Source organism: Electrophorus electricus, chromosome 20 (assembly GCF_013358815.1).
Source record: "Electrophorus electricus isolate fEleEle1 chromosome 20, fEleEle1.pri, whole genome shotgun sequence".
Classification (NCBI taxonomy): Eukaryota; Metazoa; Chordata; class Actinopteri; order Gymnotiformes; family Gymnotidae; genus Electrophorus; species Electrophorus electricus.
Genome location: NC_049554.1, coordinates 2,700,001 through 2,722,900, shown reverse-complemented (window position 1 = coordinate 2,722,900; position 22,900 = coordinate 2,700,001). Strand labels below are relative to the sequence as shown.

General features: G+C 47.8%; 1 protein-coding gene and 1 long non-coding RNA gene across 6 annotated transcripts in view; one reads left to right on the top strand and one right to left on the bottom strand.

The window, feature by feature from the left end:
- lrrn2 (leucine rich repeat neuronal 2) overlaps nt 1-22,900 on the bottom strand; it is a 37,666-nt gene that overhangs the window by 12,667 nt on the left and 2,099 nt on the right. For 2 of the 4 annotated variants that reach the window (XM_035520360.1, XM_035520359.1), the window contains exon 2: nt 63-259. The exons of the other annotated variants lie outside the window; for them this stretch is intronic. The gene's annotated coding sequence lies outside the window, so the exon portion shown is untranslated. The remainder of the gene's footprint in view (nt 1-62; nt 260-22,900) is intronic. 4 annotated transcript variants of the gene reach the window in all.
- LOC113583598 lies at nt 2,560-7,892 on the top strand. Of its 2 annotated transcripts, XR_004775365.1 has the most exons (4): nt 2,560-3,545; nt 4,620-4,778; nt 5,534-5,639; nt 5,742-7,892. It is a non-coding gene; the product is annotated as an uncharacterized LOC113583598 (long non-coding RNA). The 2 variants fall into 2 exon arrangements; XR_003411319.2 differs by having other exon boundaries at nt 4,620-5,639.

Below are 22,900 nucleotides of genomic sequence, written 5' to 3'. Positions count from 1 at the left end.
TCTTCATTAACACAAGGCTTTAAGCATCAATGTCAGTCTCTACTCCCTTGTGGACTACCTACCATCTCCGGGCCTGTCTGTGCCATCTCCGGCATCTTTTCTCCCAGCAATGGCCATTCTTCATTAACTCAGGAGAAGCTCGATCAGATTACCACCAGAGGGAACTGGGGTGCGGAGAAGGAGACGGAACGCCTCCGCTGTGGAGGACACCCGAGTGTCACGGCGGGTCTGGAACTGTGCGTCCATCGCAGCCTTGTGTCTGAAAGCACGAGACCGTGTCCAGTACAAGTGTCCACTGCCCTGCTCGCTGCACGTCACTGGACATGTCGAGGTTAAAAACAACGGGCCAAAGGGAAAACACGGCTAACGTCGACAGCGGTTAAGCCGTATGTCACGATGACATACAACATGTGTGTTTTATTTAATGGTGTCATTAAATTATGACTAGCAGGTACTTGTCACAGTTAGCATTGGCTTGCAGTATACTTTTATGTTCTGTTAATTGGCAAGATAAATATAATTGGATAATGTCACCTACGGTAAAAAAAAAAAACCCAAAACAAACAATAAACAACACATTTCCAGTTCAGTTTGACTCACTGAACACTGTGTGTTGCAGTAGGGTCTTAAATCTATGACTAAAGCACAACACTTCTCTTAGCTAAGAAGTGGATCAGGCTGTTTGGAAAAAAGAAAAAAAACACGAACTGGTATGTGCTGTAGACGGGAGTCTGCCGACGGCTCACGGTGGAAGAGGAGGACAAGATAAGGACAAGATAAGCTCTGGGCAAAACAACTCCTCTTTCCCAGTGACAGCAGTTTGGAGTGTGCATGTGCATGGCAGGAATGGGTACACCGTGACATATTTCCCCTCCACATGCGTATCCCTCCCCTGACTCACGGCAGCCTAAAACGCATCCCACAGCACAGTCACTTATCACCTAAAGCAGCCTTGCCAAACCAGCTGGCACCTACAGCCTTCCTCTCTGCTACGGGGGGGGCTATCTGCCCTTGGGTCTGCCACTTCGTTTCCTGTTGTGCTGAGGTTCTTCCCACGGCCGCTGCCTGGCACCGGAACAGTGACGGGAAGACGAGCGCTCTCCGTTGGCTCTTTAGATGGAATCTGGGCGCGCAGGAGAAAGTTCCTGTTGCCCGTCCACCGCCTCGCCTCGCCCCTGCTGTGGCCTTTAACTCTGCTCCCCAACACGCCAGCCGTGATGGATACACGGAGTCAGGAATGCCAGCCCACTTGGGTGAAGAACACACTTCATCCTGCCTCGTTCCACAAAGCTGCCTAAGCGCGTGTGCGTGTACGTACGCGCGCGCGCACACACACACACACACACACACACACACACCTCTCTTATATATTTTAAAGGGCCTCACCCAAGCTCAAACTGAATCCCCAGGCACCCCTGACAATCTGACTCCCTGTAGTAAGCGATGGCAGGTAGGAGGCATTCCTCTCTCTCTCTCTCTCTCTCTCTCTCTCTCTCTCTCTCTCTCTCTCTCTCTCTCTCTCTCTCTCTCTCTCTCTCTCTCTCTCTCTCTCTCTCTCTCTCTCTCTCTCTCTCTCTCTCTCTCTCTCACGTCCCAGAAGGCCAGCCCTTTTACTCTCTTCTTCAACACCCTCGTATACCGCAGCCGTGCTGGCTGAAGTCAGGCTCTTACGCAATGTCCCTTTGTTTACAAATAGGACCGGCCAGTGTGCGCCATGCATATTCATAACGAGAGTTGATCACGCGCGGCGGGGGTGATCCGGGGAGAACGCCGCCTTTGCAAGCACACTGCCAAGGTCACGTTGGACAAAAAAAAAAAAGAAAAGAAAGAAGTCAACAGCATTGCGCATCTGTTCTGAGACCTGTGGTGATTCTGCGTAAATTCTGAAAGAAGTCGGGAGTGTGGGGTGAGGCAGATGAGGGAGGAAGGAAGACTCCGGGCAGTGAATGGTGTGGAATCTGCAAAGGACGCGGTGAAGTGAGAGTGATGCTGGCGCAGTCGTGCAGAATTTACAGGCTCGAGCGCCCGAAGATCAGCACATTTGAGCCGATCTGCATAAAACCTGCAGCAGCAACACACGAGCCGAAATGCTGCCTTACCGCCCTTTCTTGTGTCTGCAAACTTGCATAGCTTTGGCTGCTAAACATTGCATGTGCATTAGTGTGCAACCGTGTGTATTGCGTTTGCAGGTACATGCCTATAAGAAAAAAATACAATCTAATAGCTAAGGCTTGCAGCCAGACAGACGAGGAAACGACACCTAACTTTGAGGCTAACGAGTCACAGGGGCATGTTTATATATTTATGGAAGCTAAAGTCTCCCCAAAGACCCAGCCCTGAACATTTGGCAGCAGAGCCACACCTTGGAATAGCAAATTAATATTTCAGTCATCTAGGGACAGCAGAAAGGTAATGAATGTGCAAAAGGCCTGCTAGCTGCTCGCTCTCGCTCTCTCTCGCTCTCTCTCTCTCTCTCTCTCTCTCTCTCTCTCTCTCTCTCTCTCTCTCTCTCTCTCTCTCTCTCTCTCTCCCTGAAACCTCTCTCATCCTCCCCCTTTGATCTCCGCACGTTTCCCACATAATATATTCATGTTCATTTATTTTTGATCACCTCGACTTGCTCCCGTCTCCATTCCCTGCCCGGGCGCCCGGCTTGTTCTTTGGTTCCGAATCGCGCTCACATGACTTGAGCGCACAGAAGACGGTCGGAAATTCGTACGCCTCGCTTTGCGGATGAAGGAAGATTCCTGTCAGCTGAGGAGTCAGACTTTCGAAACAAATTCAGACGGAGGGCCTCGAAGATAAAGGTTGTGTCGCGATCCCAGATTTATGATTTAATTGTCAATATGTTCTGGCGGTGGAATGCACGCCCCGCTTCATCCATCCCCGGAATGAGCCAGTGCTAGTGTCAGCTAGGAGGAACAAGGACAGGCATGTTTTTTAAAAAATAAATAAAAAATAATAATAAATAAAAAAAAAAAAAAACCCACAGTAAAACGTCCTACACTGGTATTTATCCTCAAGGATGAAAAGATCGCCCCATCTCCAAGAGGACACAGAGCCATCTGTCAGGTTAGAGCTAAATTAATTTCCGTTAGAGTGCTGGTGCTTTGAAGATAATATAGATTAAATCGGAAGTCGTTTGATAGGGGAGATCCCTGCTGGGCGGACCGACACTCTCTAAAAAACTTTTAATTATTTAATGTCGTTTTAGAGGATGCTGCGATTACCAATGTGATCATGGTGTAATAGAAGTTTTATCTATGCTGAAGGAGTGAAAACGACCGCAAGAGCTCGATCTGACCCAGGTCCCTTAGCTTCGTTGCGCCATAAAAGTGTTCGTCCACTTTGCGTCCTTCTGGCAAGCTCGTGCGGTGTCCATGTTTTCCTCTGCTCTGGCCTTCAAGATGCTAGCAGTGGTGAGATGAAGATCGAATAAGCAGTATTATATTAATCTGCTCTTCCCACGAGTGTCAGCTCCAGGATCAGACGATCAATATTCTTTGCGAGATCAGACGCTTGTCTTCAAGAGCGATGTGTGTAAGGTCAGTGTTTTCATCCCCTCGTCCTGACCTGCCTGTACAAGCGACCTTAATGTTATGATTTGTTTGTGTACTGTGTTCTGAAGATGAAAATGGACCATAGCCATACTTCCCCCGGTGCTGTGTCGGCCCAAAACCGTGGACCTCTGTATTATGTTGGAGTATGAGAAAACGGTGCTTTTCTTACATACCCAAGTCTATGAAACCCCAACGATGCACATCCCTCTATACCACACCCCATCACATTCCACACACCACACCCTGTCACACCCCACATCCCCTCACATGCCACACACCACACCCCACACTCCACACCCCCTCACACTCCACACGCCACACCCCACATCCCCTGACACTCCATGCCCTCACACCCCATGCCCCCTCACACTCCACACACCACATGCCCTCATACTCCACTACCCCTCAAAACCCACACACCACACCCTCTCACACTCCACACCCCCTCACGCTCCACTCACATCACACTCCAAATGCCCTCACACCCCACATCCCTTTTCACCCCCTCACACCCTCTCTCTCCCCACACCCCCTCACACTCCACACCCCCACGCTCTGCCTTATTTTAGCCGCGTTGTTTCCTTATTTATTCTCATTTCCGTAATAAAATCAGATTGTGCTTCCAGGAGCCGGCACTATCGATCGGAGTGCCACTGATGAATGACCCGGTTTCCCCAATGTGCTGACGGATACACTATAGCCTCTCCCTGAGCTCAATCTCCACCCTGCCACGGAGGCTGCCCCCACCGGCGGGGTTTAACTTTGATTAACTAAAACTTCCTGCAGGCCACCGGGAACCAGATGCCTGGCTGCTGAGCTATGACCTATAGCCAGCCATTTACCAGCCTGCATATCCTCTTAAATCTCTCATTGTATATGTGTGTGTATGCATGGGTGAGGGTGGGGTGTGGATGTGAGCGTTTGTGTGGGTGTTTGTGGATGAGTAGGTGGGTGTGTGTGTGCGTGTGTGTGTGTGTGTGTGTGTGTGTATGTGCGTGCGTTTCATACATAACACCATCCATCTGTCTTTACTTGATATTTTCTGTTTCTGCATGCCAGGGTGCTCCTATGGTGCTCCTATTTTGGTCAGCCTCAGAGAGATCATGGCTCCTGACCCGGCTGCTCCATAAGGAGTTACCACAGCAACAGCAGGCCAGGCTGGACTAGAGGCGGGTGAGGACGCTGGACATGCTCAGAGTGTGTGTGTACCTGTGCCATGTGGGTATTTGCTATGTCAACAAAGCCATGCACTGCAATGAATATGATCTCTCTAATCTAAGGTGCTGGGTTTACTGTCGATTTGTAATCTGTCAATTTGTAATCTTTAATTCTCATTAATACTCTGTGTACCAAATGCGGAATCCATTATTTCCTGTGGAAATGGGATGGATGTTTAATTGATTTCCCTGTCAAACGTTCTTGTACCTTTGTCCTACGGGCATCTAACACTGTTTTGAATGCGCAGCAGGGAGCGGGTGCCGGTGTCATTATGCACTTGACCAGGCTGATGCAGACTCCTAATGAACGAACTGCAGCCGCTCTGCCCTGAGAAAGATGGAATAACGGATTATGAGACCCAATTTATGACCCATGAAGGGAAAGGAGACGAGTGGCTATTAGATATGCCCGTCTGGCCTTTGTGTGGGCTGGCCTTGTCCTGGCAACCCAATAGGATGATGGCACATAACACTGCGTCAATGATCCCAGAATGCAATATGTCCCCCACCACCACCTCTGGGCATTCAGGCAATGCAGAACACCATTGCCCCCAGTAAAACAGAATTATGGAATGACTGGAATAACCAGTAAAATAGGACTATGGAGTACATTTGAGAGAAAACTACCCCTGAGTCTCCTCCCACCTCCTCCCTGTTTATACTCCCTAACCCCGCCTTTCTTTCCTCTGTGCCCCTCCTACCCCTCTGCCTCCTTGCTGCTGCCTGTTCTTCTTGCGTCTCTCCATCTTTCAATAGGGGGGCTGGCTTCTCCCACCTATGGAAGCCACCAAGAGCTTCCGTCCAAACTTGACTGGAGATCTCCTCCCTCCTCCTGGCTCTTACGTTCCTCGTTTTCACCTTGGTCAGTATTCATATTTTTTTTAATTCACACATTTTAATTTCACTATGATGACATGCTATAGCCCTGTATTCATTAACTCTCTTGGTTCTCTTTTGGCTACAGTTCTCTCCTCGCAAGTGTCCCAATCAGATACACAATGCTGGAGAGGCGTCTCTCCAGGAAGGCTTCACAGAACCCAAAAGAGGATATCGTTTAAGGATTACGGATTATGTGATTCTTGTGCGTTACTCTATTAGATGATGATGTCTCTGCATTGCATTCACCTCCATTCACTGTCCTCATGTTGCGTTAGATGACAGATTAGGCTGCTCTAATGTACACGGATTAGGCTGCTCTAGTGTGCACGGATTAGGCTGCTCTGTCTCAAAATCTCCTCTGAGATCTGTCAGGTCTGTGCGCTCCCCCATCAGTACAGGTAAAGCCATGCATCGGTCCTCTGTGGAAACATTTCTGTGTTCTGCGACATTAGGACAGATTAAATCCGCCTAGCAAACAGATTGTAAAATGTCTAGCAGATGTCTTACGATTGCTTGTCATAACCAAAGCCAGAAGCGATGCTCAGTCTGTTACCTGCTTTATTTTTTATCACTTCCTCATTTTTTCCCTTTCATTCCTGCATGTATTGGCCTTTGCACCTACAATAAAATGTAACATTTAACTATGGAGGTTCATCAAGGCAGACAGATGTGTGGCAAACAGGCTGATGGATTATGGTTTGTCTCAGTGACCTTTTTACCGGGTGCCCCCAAAGAAAGTCATACGCAATAATCACAGCAGCATGGAACGAGGAGGAAGAGCGGAATGAAGAAGAACAGCTCTTGCCAAAACGAAGCCTGCGACTCGCGCTGCCAGGGACAGCCGCTCTCGACAGTGATAAGCCGCACTGCTATAACAGCTCTTGCGTTGTGTGGGGGAGTGCCTGGGTGAGCTAGTGTATTGGGTCTAGCGGGACCCTAGGGGGGAGTTGGACTGCGTTGGTCCATTGGGACGAGCTCGCCCCATGAGAGAGTGATCCAGGCCAGGAGGCCGAGCGGACTGTCGGGGCGACGATGTACCAAGGGCGCGGCCCCACGAGGGGACTTGACACACCCACTGCTGAGGAGCAGTCACCGTGCAACACTTGCACTGGCCCAGACGGCAGGGAAGATAAGACTCCGGCCGCAGAGAGATGGTAGGGCGACCGGCAGGGTGACCGGCACGTCGCCCGTGCGCCTCAGACGCTGCGTGTGCTGTGGGGGTTGCCGGGATGACCCACCCTTTGGGGGGGCCGAGTGAGGATGCTGTGTGGCCACCTGGACGTGGGGAGTGATCCAATAGGAGAGCGGAAAGGAGCACAGCAAGGACTCCCAGAATGCTGTGCTCCCCTCTGCAGATTTATGTAGTTTAAATTCAATGTTTTATTATTGTTGGATTGTGTTTATGTCTTGGTTTAGTTTTATTGCACTTTTTTCAGTATGACTAATGTGAAAATGCTCTATCTTTTCACTTTTAGTGACCCATACCCCATTTTCCCCTGTTGTAGTTGCCCCTTCTGCTTGTTTGGTGTATGTAAGTCTTTTCAAAGACTTTGCATTGTAAAGAGCTGTTCCTTCAGCAGAATGGCATTGTCTGGTTTTTCTTCCACGCTGATGCTACAATATAAAAGAAAGAAATGTGGAGGGCCAGTTTGCTCACAGATTGCTTACAAAAATCAATACCTCCACAATAGTGAAAACGCATGTGGTGTGTTCTCTCTTTGACCAGGGGGGGGGCTGCAAACATAAAGAACATTCAGCTGGGCACACTGATGCAAATCAAAGTAGAGTAAATAATATGGCTGGCTGAGAGAAAGGTGCTGTATTGTTATTGTAAAGACTGCAGTACTCCTAAAACCCACAACGTCACTTGAGCAGTTGAGCTTGCACTTATTAGCTTTGACCTCCTGGGTTCATTTCTTATGCTGCTGGCGTGTGTAATTCGGACATGTTTGACAGTGTGTGGCATTTTAAGAATTCACTGCTTGCTTTGGCCATTTTCAGCAAGGGATGAGCCAGGCAGATGAGACAAAAGGCTAAGTTAGCCTTGAGGTGCATAAGAGGACAGCTTTTTTTGCAAATGGTTCTGATAGCTTTGTTCCATTATTCTAAGGTGTAATTATATACAGATTTTTGTTTTGCTTTGTTGTTTTTTTTTAAGAAAACGACTTGTCCTGTACTCTTGTTGTTGAATTAAGCTGGAAAAAATCAATACAGTCATGGTAAGGTGAGTCTCAAAGCAAGACTCCGCATGTTCATTACACATATCAACAGAGTCAATGACCACATATATGTTTAGCCACAGGAAATTAGCCACGTGATTATGACCTCAAATATATTTATCCGCTGGATACTATGTCATTCCTGAATAAACCAACGAGGGGGTGAGGGCTTCCTAAATGCTGTTATTAATAACCGACCACTGGGTATTGGTCCAGCATTTGTACTTCTAAATGTGGTGTTTTATCCGCTACAAATAATACACAATCCTCCAAGCCAGGGCACACGCTTCTTTCCACAGTTTGTCCCAGAGAAGTACTGTCTATGGCAATAGTACATTTATTCATAACATATATTCATTCATTCATTCATTCATTCCCTCATTCATTCCTTCATTTTTGCTTTAGTTTTATTATTACACCTATACATCGGCTTGACCCACGTTGTAAGTTGGGATGTTTCTTTTCACCAGCGATACAATGAGCCGATGCATAATTAAACGTCCACCAGTCGTGCAGCGGTCCGGCGTGCAGCTCTTCTGCCACGCGCGAGGCACTCGGGCTCCCGCAGTGTGAGGCAGCACGCGGGTCCTCCGGTAATGTGGCTGCCTGAAGTCCCACAGGGGCACGTGCCCAACCATACATCATTGTATCAAAACCATTGCTTTCCCACCTTCCTCGGAACTCAATTATATGAACTTGAGTGCAGCACGGTCACCAGATTTCTGAACTATTTAAAGCTTCTTAAACGGCTTTTGCAGTTGTTCGTAATTGCTTTTCATCAACGAAATGATTTATAGCCTCCATTAGCCGTTGGATAAATATACACTCTTTGCGTGCTATGCCAAAGCGATGGAACGGTACCCTAAACCTAGATGAAATAAATATTTACCCCCCGAAATATGAATATATAAACAAGGGAGAAAAGTACATGCACATCTTTGTGTGGGGCTGTGTGAGTGTGTGTAGTTTCAAACACACACTAATAATTGAATTCTGTGGATTTCTGTCCTTGTAGTTCATGTAAATAGAGTTGGAATAGTTTGATTTGATGTTGTGGTGAAATGGCAGTAGGTGTTTGAGAACTCATGCATGGCCATCAGATTTGTAATTACAAAAGCAGCCCTGTTGGAATGACCATGTCACCGGATACGTGCCGTAGTGAACACGCCGTAGCCGAGGCTATGAGATCACTCTTAGGCCGAAGTGCTGTTGGCGGGACGTGCTGGCTGGTCAGACTAACCGGGCCAGAATTCAATTAGCGTCCGGCAGAATAGCCGACGCAGGGCTTTGAGAGATCTCATCCTTCAAGGTGAAGGAGAGGTGAGAGGAGGTTAGAGATGGCACTCAGCCATTGCTATCACCCTCTGGGCCTTACTGAGGTGTGCTTACATCTTATGGACACTGGACTTCAGAGGGTGTGTGTGTGTGTGTGTGTGTGTCTGCCCGCCTCTGGGTCCGCCTGTCTGTGCGATCTACATTAGGCTTTTGTTGTTTTCACAGTGACCTAATGGCTTCATATCCACACAGTTCCAGGAACCCTCCGCGCATGGAGGATTTGTCCGGATTCAGCTTCCAAGGTCGGAGTAGACGCGTAATCGTAGCGTGGCGCATTTAATCTGAGGTGATGCGTGTGAGTTAGAAACAGATGGATGAGAGCAATGAAAGGATAAGGCTTGGAGTTGAACAGGGGTTGGAAGGATGAGGATCAGGACGGTAAATCAAACACTCACGACAAAACAAAAGCCAGGCAAGAGGGAGAGGGTCCGGACGGCAGTAAAACACACTGCTCAGCCGTACCCATCTATCTGTGTGAGGCCGAGGCTATTAGCAGCACGACGGAGCCATGGACCTGCTGAACTTCTCTCTCTCTCTCTCTCTCTCTCTCTCTCTCTCTCTCTCTCTCTCTCTCTCTCCTGTTCACTCCCTTTCTGTCTCTCCTCTCTATTTATTCTTCTCTCGCTTTCCATATTTAGAGAATAGTGAACTTGAGTTCCACCTCTGAAATGTGAGCGTGTGTGTGTGTGCATGTATGCGTCTGTTTGAGTCCACTGCTCTGTATTAAGGTAAATTTAGATTAGTATTTGAAAGATTTTAGCCACCAAGCGAATGTGCTAAAATTGTGTCAGGGAACTGATTAAGGCTTGGCTGATTGGTCATAGCGGGGTTCAGTACTTAATGACAGCAGGTGGATGAGATGATGTGTTTAACCTCAGAGCAAGGGGCTGAACCTGCACACCCTTAGGTGGAAATGATATGACAGAAGTAAGTCCTCTACATTCTAATATACAAAAATCTCACTTGATGTAATTTTGATATTAATCTATATGCATCTATCGATCTTACTCCTTCTATGCTTTCTCAGCCTTGGCTACATATAAGACGATCTGTCTCCATTGGCTGCACACCGAGGTCTCCGCGACTGTGTAAAGATTGGTGATGATGGCATGTGCTTTACCACCGAGGAGATAAATAAAAGGAAGGAAGTGGCCTGGTTGACATTACACAAAGCAGGATTAGCTACCTTCACCTTGTTGCAAGCCATTCACTCTCAGCTGACTGCTATGAGATTCCTTTCACTGGCTGGCAGGAGGAAATTACAATGTAACGCATCCATGATCTTAACATAAAATTTTGACAAATTAGATATGACATTGTATCTTTTCAGCGCTTGAAGTGTGTCCCGCTTAGTAAGATCGCTTCTCTCAGCAGAATGGTGATGTTTGAATCCTTCTATTTCAAATACCTGGTAGGATACCACAGCTTCGCACTACAGAGTTACATTCTGGAATCCATATTTGTAGTGTTTCCCTGGAATTGGAAATGGATAACTTTTGATTTCTTGGTACCCATGGTCTGGGCCGCCGTGAAGAAAGAGAAAGGAGACTGAGATACCTGAGATTATCTGAGACATCTGAGATTATCTGAGCCAGACAGATACAGCCTGAATGCCAAGTAGAGACTGAACCTGAACCCGAACCTAAAGTCAGCCGTCAGTCCTACGTCGTCAAGAGAGCGAGGCAGCTGGAGATCTGAGCACCATCCGTGGCCTGGTTGTAACGCACGTGTGAACACAATGGTGCTTAGTGATGTTTCATTTTGATGGTGACATCTCAGAGCGAGCCTGTCCAATTGGAGATCAATAGCTTTAAGAAATGGAACTGAAGCCCTACCCTCCAGCAGAAACAAGTGCAACCCCCCCCCCCACCCCCGAAGCTCTGTGAATGGAGTCCGGCCAGGAGCACGCAGTGTACATACATCTCCAAAGGACACTGGATTATAAAACAGCAATTATTGAACATATTTGAATTAATAATGACTTTTTTTTTCTTAAAGAGTGTATTAATGGATTTCAAATAGAGAATAGTGTAATATTATGATCAAATATATGAATGTGAAGAAATTCTGTAGCTGCATGTCCATTATAGGCTTACAGCACTGCGCTAAGAAAACGGGTGAGTGCATGGCTCTATGAGATCTGGTAGTTAGCTACAGATAAAACAGCGCACAGCAAGTGGCAGCAAAAGAGTATAATCTGAAACAGCAGGCTCTGGGAAAGGCCATTTGCACAAACATTTTTATGTGTGTGTGTGTGTGTGTGTGTATTTGGCATATAGTGTTACAAATGCAACAATATTGTGAATTCTTTACAATAATATGCTTTGTTGTCCAAAGCATATTATTGGTGGGATTATTTTCTTTTTGCTGTGGTAGTCACCAGCATGCAAATATATTAAGCAAGACTACAGAGTGTGGCAAAGGTGCTGAGGTAAAGTATACGACCAAAAATAAATCATGCGCTTGTGCATTGGTCTTGAAAACCTCTGTTTTGCGTAGACAAGAAGTCAGTGCATGCATGGTGAGTCCCCCACCCCCCACACTTCATCTGGAGAGCAGGACTAAGCATTCTCCTTCTTATACCCGATGCTCTTAAACGTAGAAAAACAAAACAAACAACCAAATCATGCCCGTGTCTCTCACACAACATGGCAGGCTTGTAAAATATTAGCAGAGCTGCGCTTAGATTCCATCTGATTTGAAATCAGGTTAAGCCCAGTTCAAGAGCAAGATGGACAGTGTGGTTTTCGGGGATGAGATGAGTCTAAAGCAAAGGCAGCTACAGCAGAATTCCGAGGCGGTCTCGGGATCCAGGAGTAAGCGAAGGGGTGTGAAGGAACCCGCGAGTGCTGCAGGAACCTTTGCACAAGCTCCAGGAGCAGGAGGCGTGAGGGCGCCGGCGAGATCGAGACGACGTGAGCCGAGAACAGAGACGACCGCCCGCGCGTGAAAGGCTGCACTTCAGGACCACCAAGGATGAAGCTTCCGGACGGAGCCCTCATAGGAGCCCTATCCAGCCTTAATACAGCTGGAGCTGCTCATTAGACTTCCCGAGTGAAGGTGAGTCAAATGCATCAAAACAAATGCTGAACAGGCAGAGGAGTGTTCGCGCTGCCCTGCTTTGCTAAGGGGGGCCCAGCACCCTGTCTGCCGAAAATGAATTAAATGGGCTTTCTGCCCATCGCCTGAGATGAGTCCACTGGAGTTGAGCCGTCCTGCTGGATCTACACCCCAAAGCAAATGAGTTTAAAAATGTCCTAGGTGTTGGTTTCATCTCTAATGGAAATAGAGATCAGTCTCCTTCAACCCTTCCTTTCCTTTTTTAAGCGCTAACTGAAACTATGATGTCATCCTAGCACAGAAAACATCAGCTGCCCTCTAGAGCAGGGAGTGAGGTTTATTTGCCAGCTGCACTGATAAAAATATACCAGCCACTGAGAGGTGTTGCATGTGTGTGCCTCTGAGTTTATGGATGCCATGGATGTTTTAGCATTCTTTTTCATACGGATCTGAGATCCGTTTTGTTTTGCCTTTTAAATCGCGGCAGATTGACACAGCACAGTGGGGGACTGGTCCTGGATTGTTATAGGCACTCGGACACTGGACCTGCCGTGCCACCTTGCCCGCTGCGATGGCATTCTTAGCCATAATGACGGCACGCTGGGACGAACCCGGCACTCCACACCGCTGTGGGTACCCTGCACACCGCCACAGACCAGGTGTGTCTCTGTTTCACCTACAAACAGGAAATCCAGAGTCTGGATCTGCGCCTCTGCTACCTCTCTTAACAACAGACACGCATGGAGCAACTGCGTTGCAGTTCTGCACTGACCCAGTTGATCAGTGGTTCCGGGAAGCCGCAGTGGGCCCGCAGTGGGCCGCCATGCCTGTCTTCCCAGGCCGTCTCTAATCCCATCTCCTGGAAGGGTGTGCATGGAGTAAAAGAAAAAAAATGGAGGCTATAAAAATCCATAGCCATCCAGAAATCCTGTCCTTACGATTTCTGCCACACGGATCGATAGCATTTGTGTAATTGGCTTGCTGAGTGGGTCTGCTATAATTTCTGTCCCCCCTCATCTTCTGAGTTCTATTGATCACAGTGTCAAACATGGATTTGGCAGGCAGGGAGCACAGCGAGGGTGGCTGTGTGAGTCATGTGAGTGCGGCTGAAAAACAGCAGTGCCTGCTTGAACACGACAGTTTGATTTTGAAGAGGCAGTTGGCCAGAACAGAGCCTGTCATTTCTGTCATGCTGAAGCCACTCTGGCTTCTCGTTGATTTAACTGATTGATTTATGACATGCATTGTTTTAGCTTTCATGTAGCTCTTTTGGGGTTTATGAGGAGAACCTGGTAATGCACTTCAATTTGAAGTCACCGTGTTAAAACACTTTCTTCCCACAGCAACTGATCTGATAAGCCATTAAAGCTCTTCGATTGCTTTTTATCACGATTTGATTGCTGTTATTTGGCAAGCATGTAATTGGTCTGTTGGCCAAATCAGAAGCCTCGTTTTGCACTGTTTAGGATCCTCAGCTGTTGCATAAGCAGCTTGCTAGCAGCTGAGAAGCTAAGACACAGAAGGGTCGCGTGCCTGCAAGCGCATAAGTCCCTGTGCCACCTGCCTTTGTTAATGAGGGAAATTTATGCAAGGCACGTGGAGAGGGCCTCCATACGGAGGGACGAGGCCTCTGCTTTGCTGTAGGAACACAGCATTCAGTGAATGCGAAAAAGACCTCTCTAGTGCACAGTGCTGGGGGATGAGAGGCAGGAGAAAAAGTGCCCTCCATTGGCAACTCTCTCTCTCTCTCTCTGTCTCTAACTCACTCTCATTCTTTTTTTCCATTCTCCTGAATGCAAGAGATGTCTGAATGTAAGATGCTCAGCTTCATTGCCAACCCCACTATTGTGTGTGTGAACGTTTACTTTCCAGGGACTCCGTGAGCCGAAAGGCTACTACTTCTTAAATGTGACCTGGCACAGAACTGTAACTACACTGCACTGAGACTGCACTGAGACTATGTAAGGAACTGCACAGGGACTGCACTGAGATTGCACAAAGGCACTTTGCTGAATGCATTTGCTTCTCCTCTTCTGAGACATTTGACTGTGGAAACTAACGTCAGTCAGGCTGTTTTTTTGTGGGCTCTTAAGGGTGATTGCAGGTGCTTTGATAAAGGTCAACATTTGACTAATGGCAGTGACGCACACTCGATCTTTAACTTGGTAATGGGATTCTTAAAGGACCAGTAAATTGCTTTTTAATGCTATGTATTGCTACTTCAGTGCTATTTTTTGCTTCATTAGTTTTTAGGCCTTCCCTGCTGAGTACGTTCAAGTCCCCTATATCGCTCAGAAGTGAATTGCGTCTTAAGGTAAGTTTTTTTTTTTGTTTTTTTTTTATGTATACATGATGTGCTTTCCTGATGAAATAAACATCACCACTGTGACCCTAGCTGAGGATTATAGATGTTGAACAGTTTTCTGCCCACCTATAGACCATCACCTTTCCCCTCAATATAGGTTCCCTAAACTGGACTGAAAGAAGAAGATCTTCAATACTGCATGCTGCAGTATTAATTGTGACTGCACCTTCAGGCTTTCAGAGAAGTGCCGGCCTCACCCTGCCTGACAGACATGTCACAGACATACCTGAGCCACTCTGAGGTTCCCGTGACCTCAGTATGACCCTGATCTTTCCCTGACTTGGTACTCTTCAGCGCTGAATCACCGTACCTTTGGATCTGTGCTATAACGACGTAAAGGTTATCGACATTCACTGGCTTTGAACGATCTCATCTTGGCCCAAAGAGCTAAAACATCATTCTAACTCCATATCGGCACATGCGACACGGAGCCCATCTGCATGTGGCTTCTTGTGTTCTCAGCCTTCAGATCCAGACCTATTTAGATCACTGTCACTCACAGAATGAGGACGCGTGCGCCGCACTAATAAGAGAAGAGCTGTGGTTCCTCAAGGAGCTCATTGGACAAAAGCATGGCTAGATCAGTGGTGCTCCTCCTACAGGGGGAGGGGTGGCTGTCAGCAGCACTGGGCAGCATCCCAGTCTGTGCACCTAAGCCTGCCGGATCTACCCCCTGGCACACTGGCTCTCTCGCACACAAGACTGGAAGGCATCGTGAATATGAATAGCAGCACTCCCAAAGGATTGTGTGCAAGTGTTTGTGTGTGTGTTTGAGGGGTTGCCTGCATGTGCGTGTGCGAGAGTGAGAGAGAGCATGTGTGTTGGCAGAAGGGGGAGGGCTTGCCTCCGAGGTGCGTCTCTGCTCCATTTTAGACAGTGTTCATTCTTGAAAGTGATCTGAGCAACTGAGCAAGTGCAGGAACAGAAAGCAGCAAATGGCTCTGGTGATGGTGGAGCGCTCCGTGTCGAGGACGAGCTCCGTGACGTGCAGGCGTACAGGGAGGAAGAGACAGAGACATGCACGCGCGAGTGTGTGTGGGTGTATTCGTGTATGTGTGTGTGTGCATGTCTGATAAAAGAGAGTGAGCATGCAAGCCTAAATATCCCATTAGCATGCTGAGCTGTGGGGAGCTGTATTAAAATATGCAGAGAAGGAAATGCTACAACACTTAAGCACCAAGCAGCCAGACAGTCTGTCACTGAACAGATTTATGAGCTTTCCACAGCCAACGCTTCATACAACATCCTCCCATTGTGCTGTGCTAGGGCACATGGTGGAGACACCTTCAACTGCTCAAAGGGCTAAGGTTACCTTGCCAATTTGAGTCATTTATTTATGCTGTCGGATATACGTTTTATTTCTTGTGAAGAGTTAAAGGAGACTTTATGTGGCTTTATATGTGACGGTTTCTACGGCGCAGGATGTGACCGACAGACTGTGGTGTTCGACTTGCCAATATAACTGCCGTTACCGTCTTCCCATCTGAGCGCAGCGCGCCTTTTACACGACGGGCTATTAAAAGGGTCTGCCTCTCTACTCTTTAATATGCCTGGCAGTGAGCAGGGGCGGTTAAACACACAGGACCCGACCTCGACAGCGCCAGCCCACATATCAGCAACTGGAGAACTTGGCTCTCCTTAGCCGTTAACATGCGCGAAGTCGCCGTGATTCACGGCCGCCTTCCCGACAAACATAAATCTACGACCTTTTTTGTCCCTGCTTTTCATAAACGGACGCTACGGGGCTGGCAGCCCGCAGTTTTCTGCCCGTTTTCGACCCCCGCGTAGATTCCCATCTCGTCGTTAATTGCACAAAAGGTGTTTGGGAAATGATCGTGCCACTATCCCCACATGACGGATTAGCTTGCGTCGGAGCGCGCTTCTGTGGCGGACTTTCACGCCACCCGCCGATCAATTTCCTGTATGTAATCAGTCTTATTAGAGGCAGCCCTCGGAGGTGGAGAGTCTCCGTCACCACAACAAGCAGGGGAAAAAATAAAGGATCTCGGCGGAGCGCAGAGTCGGAGAAGGGATGATGGGATTTTCTTCTTCTTTTTATCAGAGATAAGCGCCCCATGAATCAGGAGGAAGTCAGGAAAAGAGAACCGTCTGCCTCTAATAAATGGTCTTGCGCGACCCGACTTTTTCTGTGGGAAACGGGCGTATTGAAGAATATAATTTAATTTCGCGTTTAAATGGCCCAATGAATCAGATAAGGAGAGCGCGCTCGCAGGCAAAGTGTGGCGCATTAAATTAGATAGAAGCAAAAGAGCGTCGGTGCCGAGAAAACGCGGACGGCGTTGAGGGCGCGGGGCGTCACCTGCCAGCTGCGGACGTGCGACGCTCGTCTCCCCCGTTATGAGACCACTTCCCAGACTTTCTGCCGCGCACGATGGAAGAATGAAAACTCACCTTTGATTAAAAGTTTGCCCAGTCACCTCAGCACACCCCTTGCGGGTGCTTTCCCCCTTGTCTCTTAAGAATTTGTGCTGGGCACGCTGTTTTAATATCAGTACGATGAAAACATCCAGCTAGGTTTTTTTTTTTTTCTGCGCTGTCACTGAATAAATCACCGAATAAACACATAACAGTTATTTAATTTACAACGAGGAAGCATCAGAATTCTCTCATTTCCCTAATCGTGTCGAACCAACACAGGTGGAAAATATGGACTGCAAATATTTACGTTCCAATAGCTTCGATCCCCGACATGGCCCATGTTTGCATTAGTTCGGTCATGCACGAGCAGTTTTGCATAAATTGGTATGTAGATGCCAGGCGCACGTGCACACATGCAGAGTTGTTGTTTCTAGCACCGCGCTGTGCTGAGCTTCCCCGCTGCCGCTTTCAAGCATGTGTTGGGTCTGTGGGGCACTGACGATTTAGGAAGACAAGCAGCAAAAAGAATAACCCTCGGGTGGCCCCACCAGGCTCTGTGTGTGTGTGTTTGTGTGAGACATGGAGGTGATTACACGCCTCCATCCACCCACCAGGCCCAGATGGCCTATGGCAGGCTGGACCGTGTCACACAGAGGCTGTGTGAGCCTGGCCGGGACAGCCTCTCCCTGGCCTCTGCCCCATGGCCACTTGGGCCTGTCACCAGCCATTGATGTCAGGTGACGCCGCGGGGAATAGACTGCTCGTTAGGTTCCCCTCCATTATCCCCCCCTCCCCTATGGCCTTCTCAGATGGAGGGAACAACTTTCAATTTGTGTCAGTCATTAGGGCCGTTATTTCCGATGACACACAGCAGAGGGCCAATGAGGAAAATGACTCAGCTTCAATGGGGGGAAGCTGATCGGATTGGCTGGGCAAGAAAAGGGACACCCAGAGCCCAGAGCAGAGGGCCACACATGCCTGTGTGTGTGTGTGTGTGTGTGTGTGTGTGTTATGAGAGACCTAAGTATAACCACATGTTTGCTGGATAGGAAGGCATTCAGCATAACTGCCAGTGGCCTAATTTCTACTCTGTACCTGTACAGTGGCATCAGTAATTCCAGTGCACTGTATAATAACACCAGTGGCATCCGCAGGTCTGGCGCGCTGTATAATAAAATCAGTGGCATCAATAGGGATAGTGCACTGTATAAGTGAGTGGCATCAAGTGGACTGCACTGTCTAAGTGCACTGTATAAGAAGATCAGAGGCATCTGCTGGCAGGTGCACAGTGTTATAGCATCAGTGGCATCAATAGGGCAGGTGCACTGTGTAATAACATTAGTGGCATCCATAAGGCCATTGCACTGTATAACAACCTCAGTGGCATCAATAAGGCTGGCACACTGTTTAATAACATCGGTGAATCTGTGGCATCTTAAACTGCTCCAATGTGTTGAGCTGTGAAGTAGTTCATGAACATGGTGGAGGACAATTACAATGGCTTCTTGTTCTGCATCTGAAATTATTCCCTGTCACAACACAACATTTCACTCCACAGCCATGGCAATGTCTGCTATTTGCATAATATTCACCGGATTTCCTTCCCTGACACTGCATTACTAGTAAAGGAAAGCACTTATTTCAGGGTAATTCCTATTATATGCTACTTCTACTAATATCCAGCAAAGTGTATGTGTGTTTTGTTTACTGTCTGTTTCACGTACATACACCTCATTGTGGCCTTTGATATATTTTTTCGGGATATGAAGGAAAATTAGGGAGATTCTGTGTGTGTGTGTGTGTCTGAGAGAGTGCGAAAGTGTGCGTATTTCCGTGTACACTTGCCTGTTTCCTAAGTGTGTGGATTGAAATATGGTATCTATTGAAGCTTTGACTGCCTATGCAAAAACCCTGGATTCACCTCCACCTCTGTTTGTGAGCCACTTCCCTATAATTGAATTTAGCAGAGTACCGTATGAATTATTCAGCTTCCTACATGGTGACATTGCACGAAAGCTGTGAGCCATAGACTCCGTGGTCAGTCTCGCCCCTGCTCACACACGCTGGGCCATTCCACAAGCGCCCAGCCTGTCTGCTCACTAGCGCCACCTAGATGCGGTCCTACCTACTCTTGCCAGGCGTCCTAATGGCACGTAAAGGTGATCATGTCAGTGTGCTTCTTTCTAAATGACGTTAGTATGCCTACAATAAGTGACGTTCTATTGCAACATTCCTTGAGGCCCCACCCTAAGCTATTGTGACCATCTTTTATATCTTAATGACGCCCAATCACATTCCCTTCGCAGTCTTCGGGGGTATTTGGTCTGATTGAATGATTCTCCCCCAGTGGATGAGATTAGTAATAATTGGATGGAGACAAAAAAAAAAAATAAATGGAGATGACCTCAACTAATCTTCTCATGAAAGTAATTAGAGGGGCTTGGCTGCTTCATATTCGAAATCCGCCTTAGCAGGGTACATGAGGAGGGATGTATGTATGCCAAGCCCAGAGTTATCTCTGGGACTTTATTCAAAGTGGCGAGATTGCTTTTGGCTGTTATAGCTTCATCAACTCTTACAACCCATGACAGTTACTGTCACGAGTGAGCTGATGAGAAGATTTTCTTAGTAATTACGATCAATAAGATCCATTAGGATTCGCTTTAATAGCTTTAATGCATGGCACACACCTTGTGACATTTTGCAACTGCCCTTCAACACATTTGCACAGTTTGGTGCTTTCAGACACGCTGGGGAACGGAGATCTTTCTCCGTATTATTTGCGAGCAGAAACCGGCGCTTATTCGGTTTGCCGCCTGTCCTGTGGAAACGTCCTGCTCTGTTAGCAGGGCTTCTGCTCACCCTCAAAGGAGAAGGGAGACATTTTGGGCTGACGAGAGAGGGTGTGCATTAATGTTATAGGTGTCAGCTCTGAGAATCTTCCCAAAAAAATTATTTCAGACAGAGGTCCGGTCAAACTGCCCTGAATACATTGCAGTTGGGCGGCATGGCACAGAAAATCGACGTTTCTCGGAGTTATGGATGAGCGGCTATTAGCCGCATCCCGATAAATCTCTCTGCCTTGCGTCAGCTTCACTGATTGCATTCATCATAGGCCGCGCTGTTTACTCCTTCCTGGATGTGTCCTTGAGTACCCACTTTCCCTCCAGCTCTCCGCGACTCTCGCAGCGGGAACATGGCTGGTTTTTGACAGCGATACATGGCGTGGCGTTCTGGATACGCTCCGCAGCCCACGCGCTGCCGTTTGTCTGGGAATGAGGTGCGTGTCACTGTAAATGCGTCCTGCTGTAGAATTACTCTAAGTCACAAAGATGATATCAGTGTAGGGAGCCACGGGGGCTGGCCGGCCCGTTGTGGTCCACTGCTGCTTTGTTTAATACCTTCATGGTCTTTCGGTTCCATGAGGTCGTGTGTACGGGATGGGAAGGGAAACATGCCACACAGGAGAGGCCGTGTCTCTGCTTGATTGGCTTTGTTTTGATGGCACGGTTTTTCTCTCCCTGTTACACAAAATGCTTGTGACGCCTGTGTTCCCCACCTACGACAGGAGGTGAATCCTAGAGCTCATCACACACACACACACACACACACACACACACACACACACACACACACACACACACACACACACACACACACAGACACACTAATTATTGTTAGCCATCAGCTAGGACTAGGTGTCCAATCCAAGGCTCTGATGAAAAGTATGTGAGAGAGAGAACCAGTTAGAAAGAGAGAGAGAGACATACAAACAGATGGGCAGGCAGTCAAGCAAGCAGAGAGAGATTGAGAAAGGCAGGTGGGCCTGGACAGAGCAGGCGAGTGAGAGAGAGAGAGAGAGAGAGAGAGAGAGATATAGTTATAGACAGAGAGTTAATCGGGGGTCACCTGTTCAGCATAATGCTCATTGCTGTGGGCAATTTCACATGGATCGTCAAAATAAAAGCAGTGGAAAAAACCTGCTGGCCAGTTCCTTCTTACCGCAGTTATCTCCACCGCCCCAATCACAGACGCCTCCACCTCCCACCAACACCACCACCACCACCCCACATTCTCCAAGATCCTGAACATCTTAGGTTTTATTTGATGAGCTCCCTCAATGCCTTCTCCTCACTAGAGGACCTTGTTATTGACTTGACTCATCTATAAAACTTTACCTCTTCCTTATTTCTATGACCATAAAAAATAACTGGGATTATTTTGAATTTCTCAGTGGTTCCGCCCAAGTCAGTAAAATGAGTTTATGGCGGATTAGAGACAAAAGGACAAAGCTCAGTGATGATGTCGTGTTAAATGAAGCAATAAAGTTGTGCGTGTCTCCAGACAGTCAGAGGCTGCAGACGCCACCTGTCATTCATGAAAAACGTGTGCGCGGTTTGTGTACAGTAACACGAGCTGTATTTCCAATGTGTCCGATCGCTGAGCACCATGCTGTAGTCAAAGTGGCACACGTGCGACGAGATCTACATCTGTTAAGGCAAACTAGCCTGTCGCAGCTTCCTGATCATTAAAACATCTGTCTTTATTGAGTCCGCTCATCTGTGGGAACATTCTCTCTCATCCGTAGGCATCTGCTCTGCCAACGCAAACCCCCCCACCTCCCACCCTTCACTGGCGCCCACGCAGGGAGGAATTAGCAGATGGCTGTACAACAACTCTGACATCTCACGTCCCTGCGCACTTACCTGCGGAACGAACATGTCGCTAGGAATCCCGGGCGCCGTGTGCGTGGACTCGAACGGGGCCGGGCCTTCGACAGTGGGGGGAGGCGGGCAGGGAGTGCCGTGTGGTCAGACCGCGGTGCCGCTATTTTTAGAAGGCTCGGCAGAGCCGCCCGTTTTCCCTCACGCTGCCGAATGCGACAGGAAGTGGGCTGTCAACTGTTCCGTGAACAGACGGTCCTACAGCGACTGCGTCTGCCGCTGGTCCAAGACGCCACTGCGGCCCGTTTAGCGAAGGCGCCTTCGGCTGCAGCCTGAACTCCGCGTGGTGGAGATTTGAGCCTGTTTAGTTTCAGTTTTTAGTTTGCTTTTGTGCCCTCTTGGGCAGGCTGAGCAACAAAGAGGCAGATAGAGAGGAATTAAAAATGGAGTGGACTGTTCATCAATCTCCCTGTTGCTGTGGGTATAATCTCCACCCTAATCTGGGCTAATCTTAAATTAATTGGTTCCCTGCACCATTATGGCATGCAAGGCACCTGTGAATTAAGGGCACCTGTAAATTCAGGGCACCTGTATACTGAAGCTATGAGAGTCTTGACAAAACCACAAAATGTTTAGGATTTCAGAACTGAAAGGGGACTTTTAATTTGCATTAATGGTCTCTTGGAGGTGCACAGAAAGCTCAGATGTATCAGAGCAACAGAGAAACACTCCATGATGAGTTTCTCTTTGAAGAGCAGTTCTGAGATGTTCCGATCTGGGTTTTTTCTTCTCTTCAGCTGTCTTCATTGAGGAGATCTTCCAAAGCGCACCTGACAGAAATGGCACTGCAGGCTTAAATGAACCAGAGCTAGGTTTGTACGTTCCAGTCTGTTAGCTACACTCCAACATTTATCTTTCTCTGGCTGTTCCCGGCATTCTGGTCACCCTTGCTGCTAAACAACGGCATCAGAGGACATCTCTCCACTCAACGACAAAGAATTATAACGCTTATAGTAACGGTGAGAGACAAACCTCTGCACGCAAGAAGTAAACGCGCATTTGCCTTCTGTAATCACAGTGCTAGAAAGAGCTGAAGGCTAATCAACATTATGATGAACAACGACGTAATTATCTTTCACGTCTAGCTGGCTGGCCAAGCCATATGTTTAATTCCTTGGTACGACTTTTTAGCAATTAATTCATTTATTGCTAGCTGGTGTTT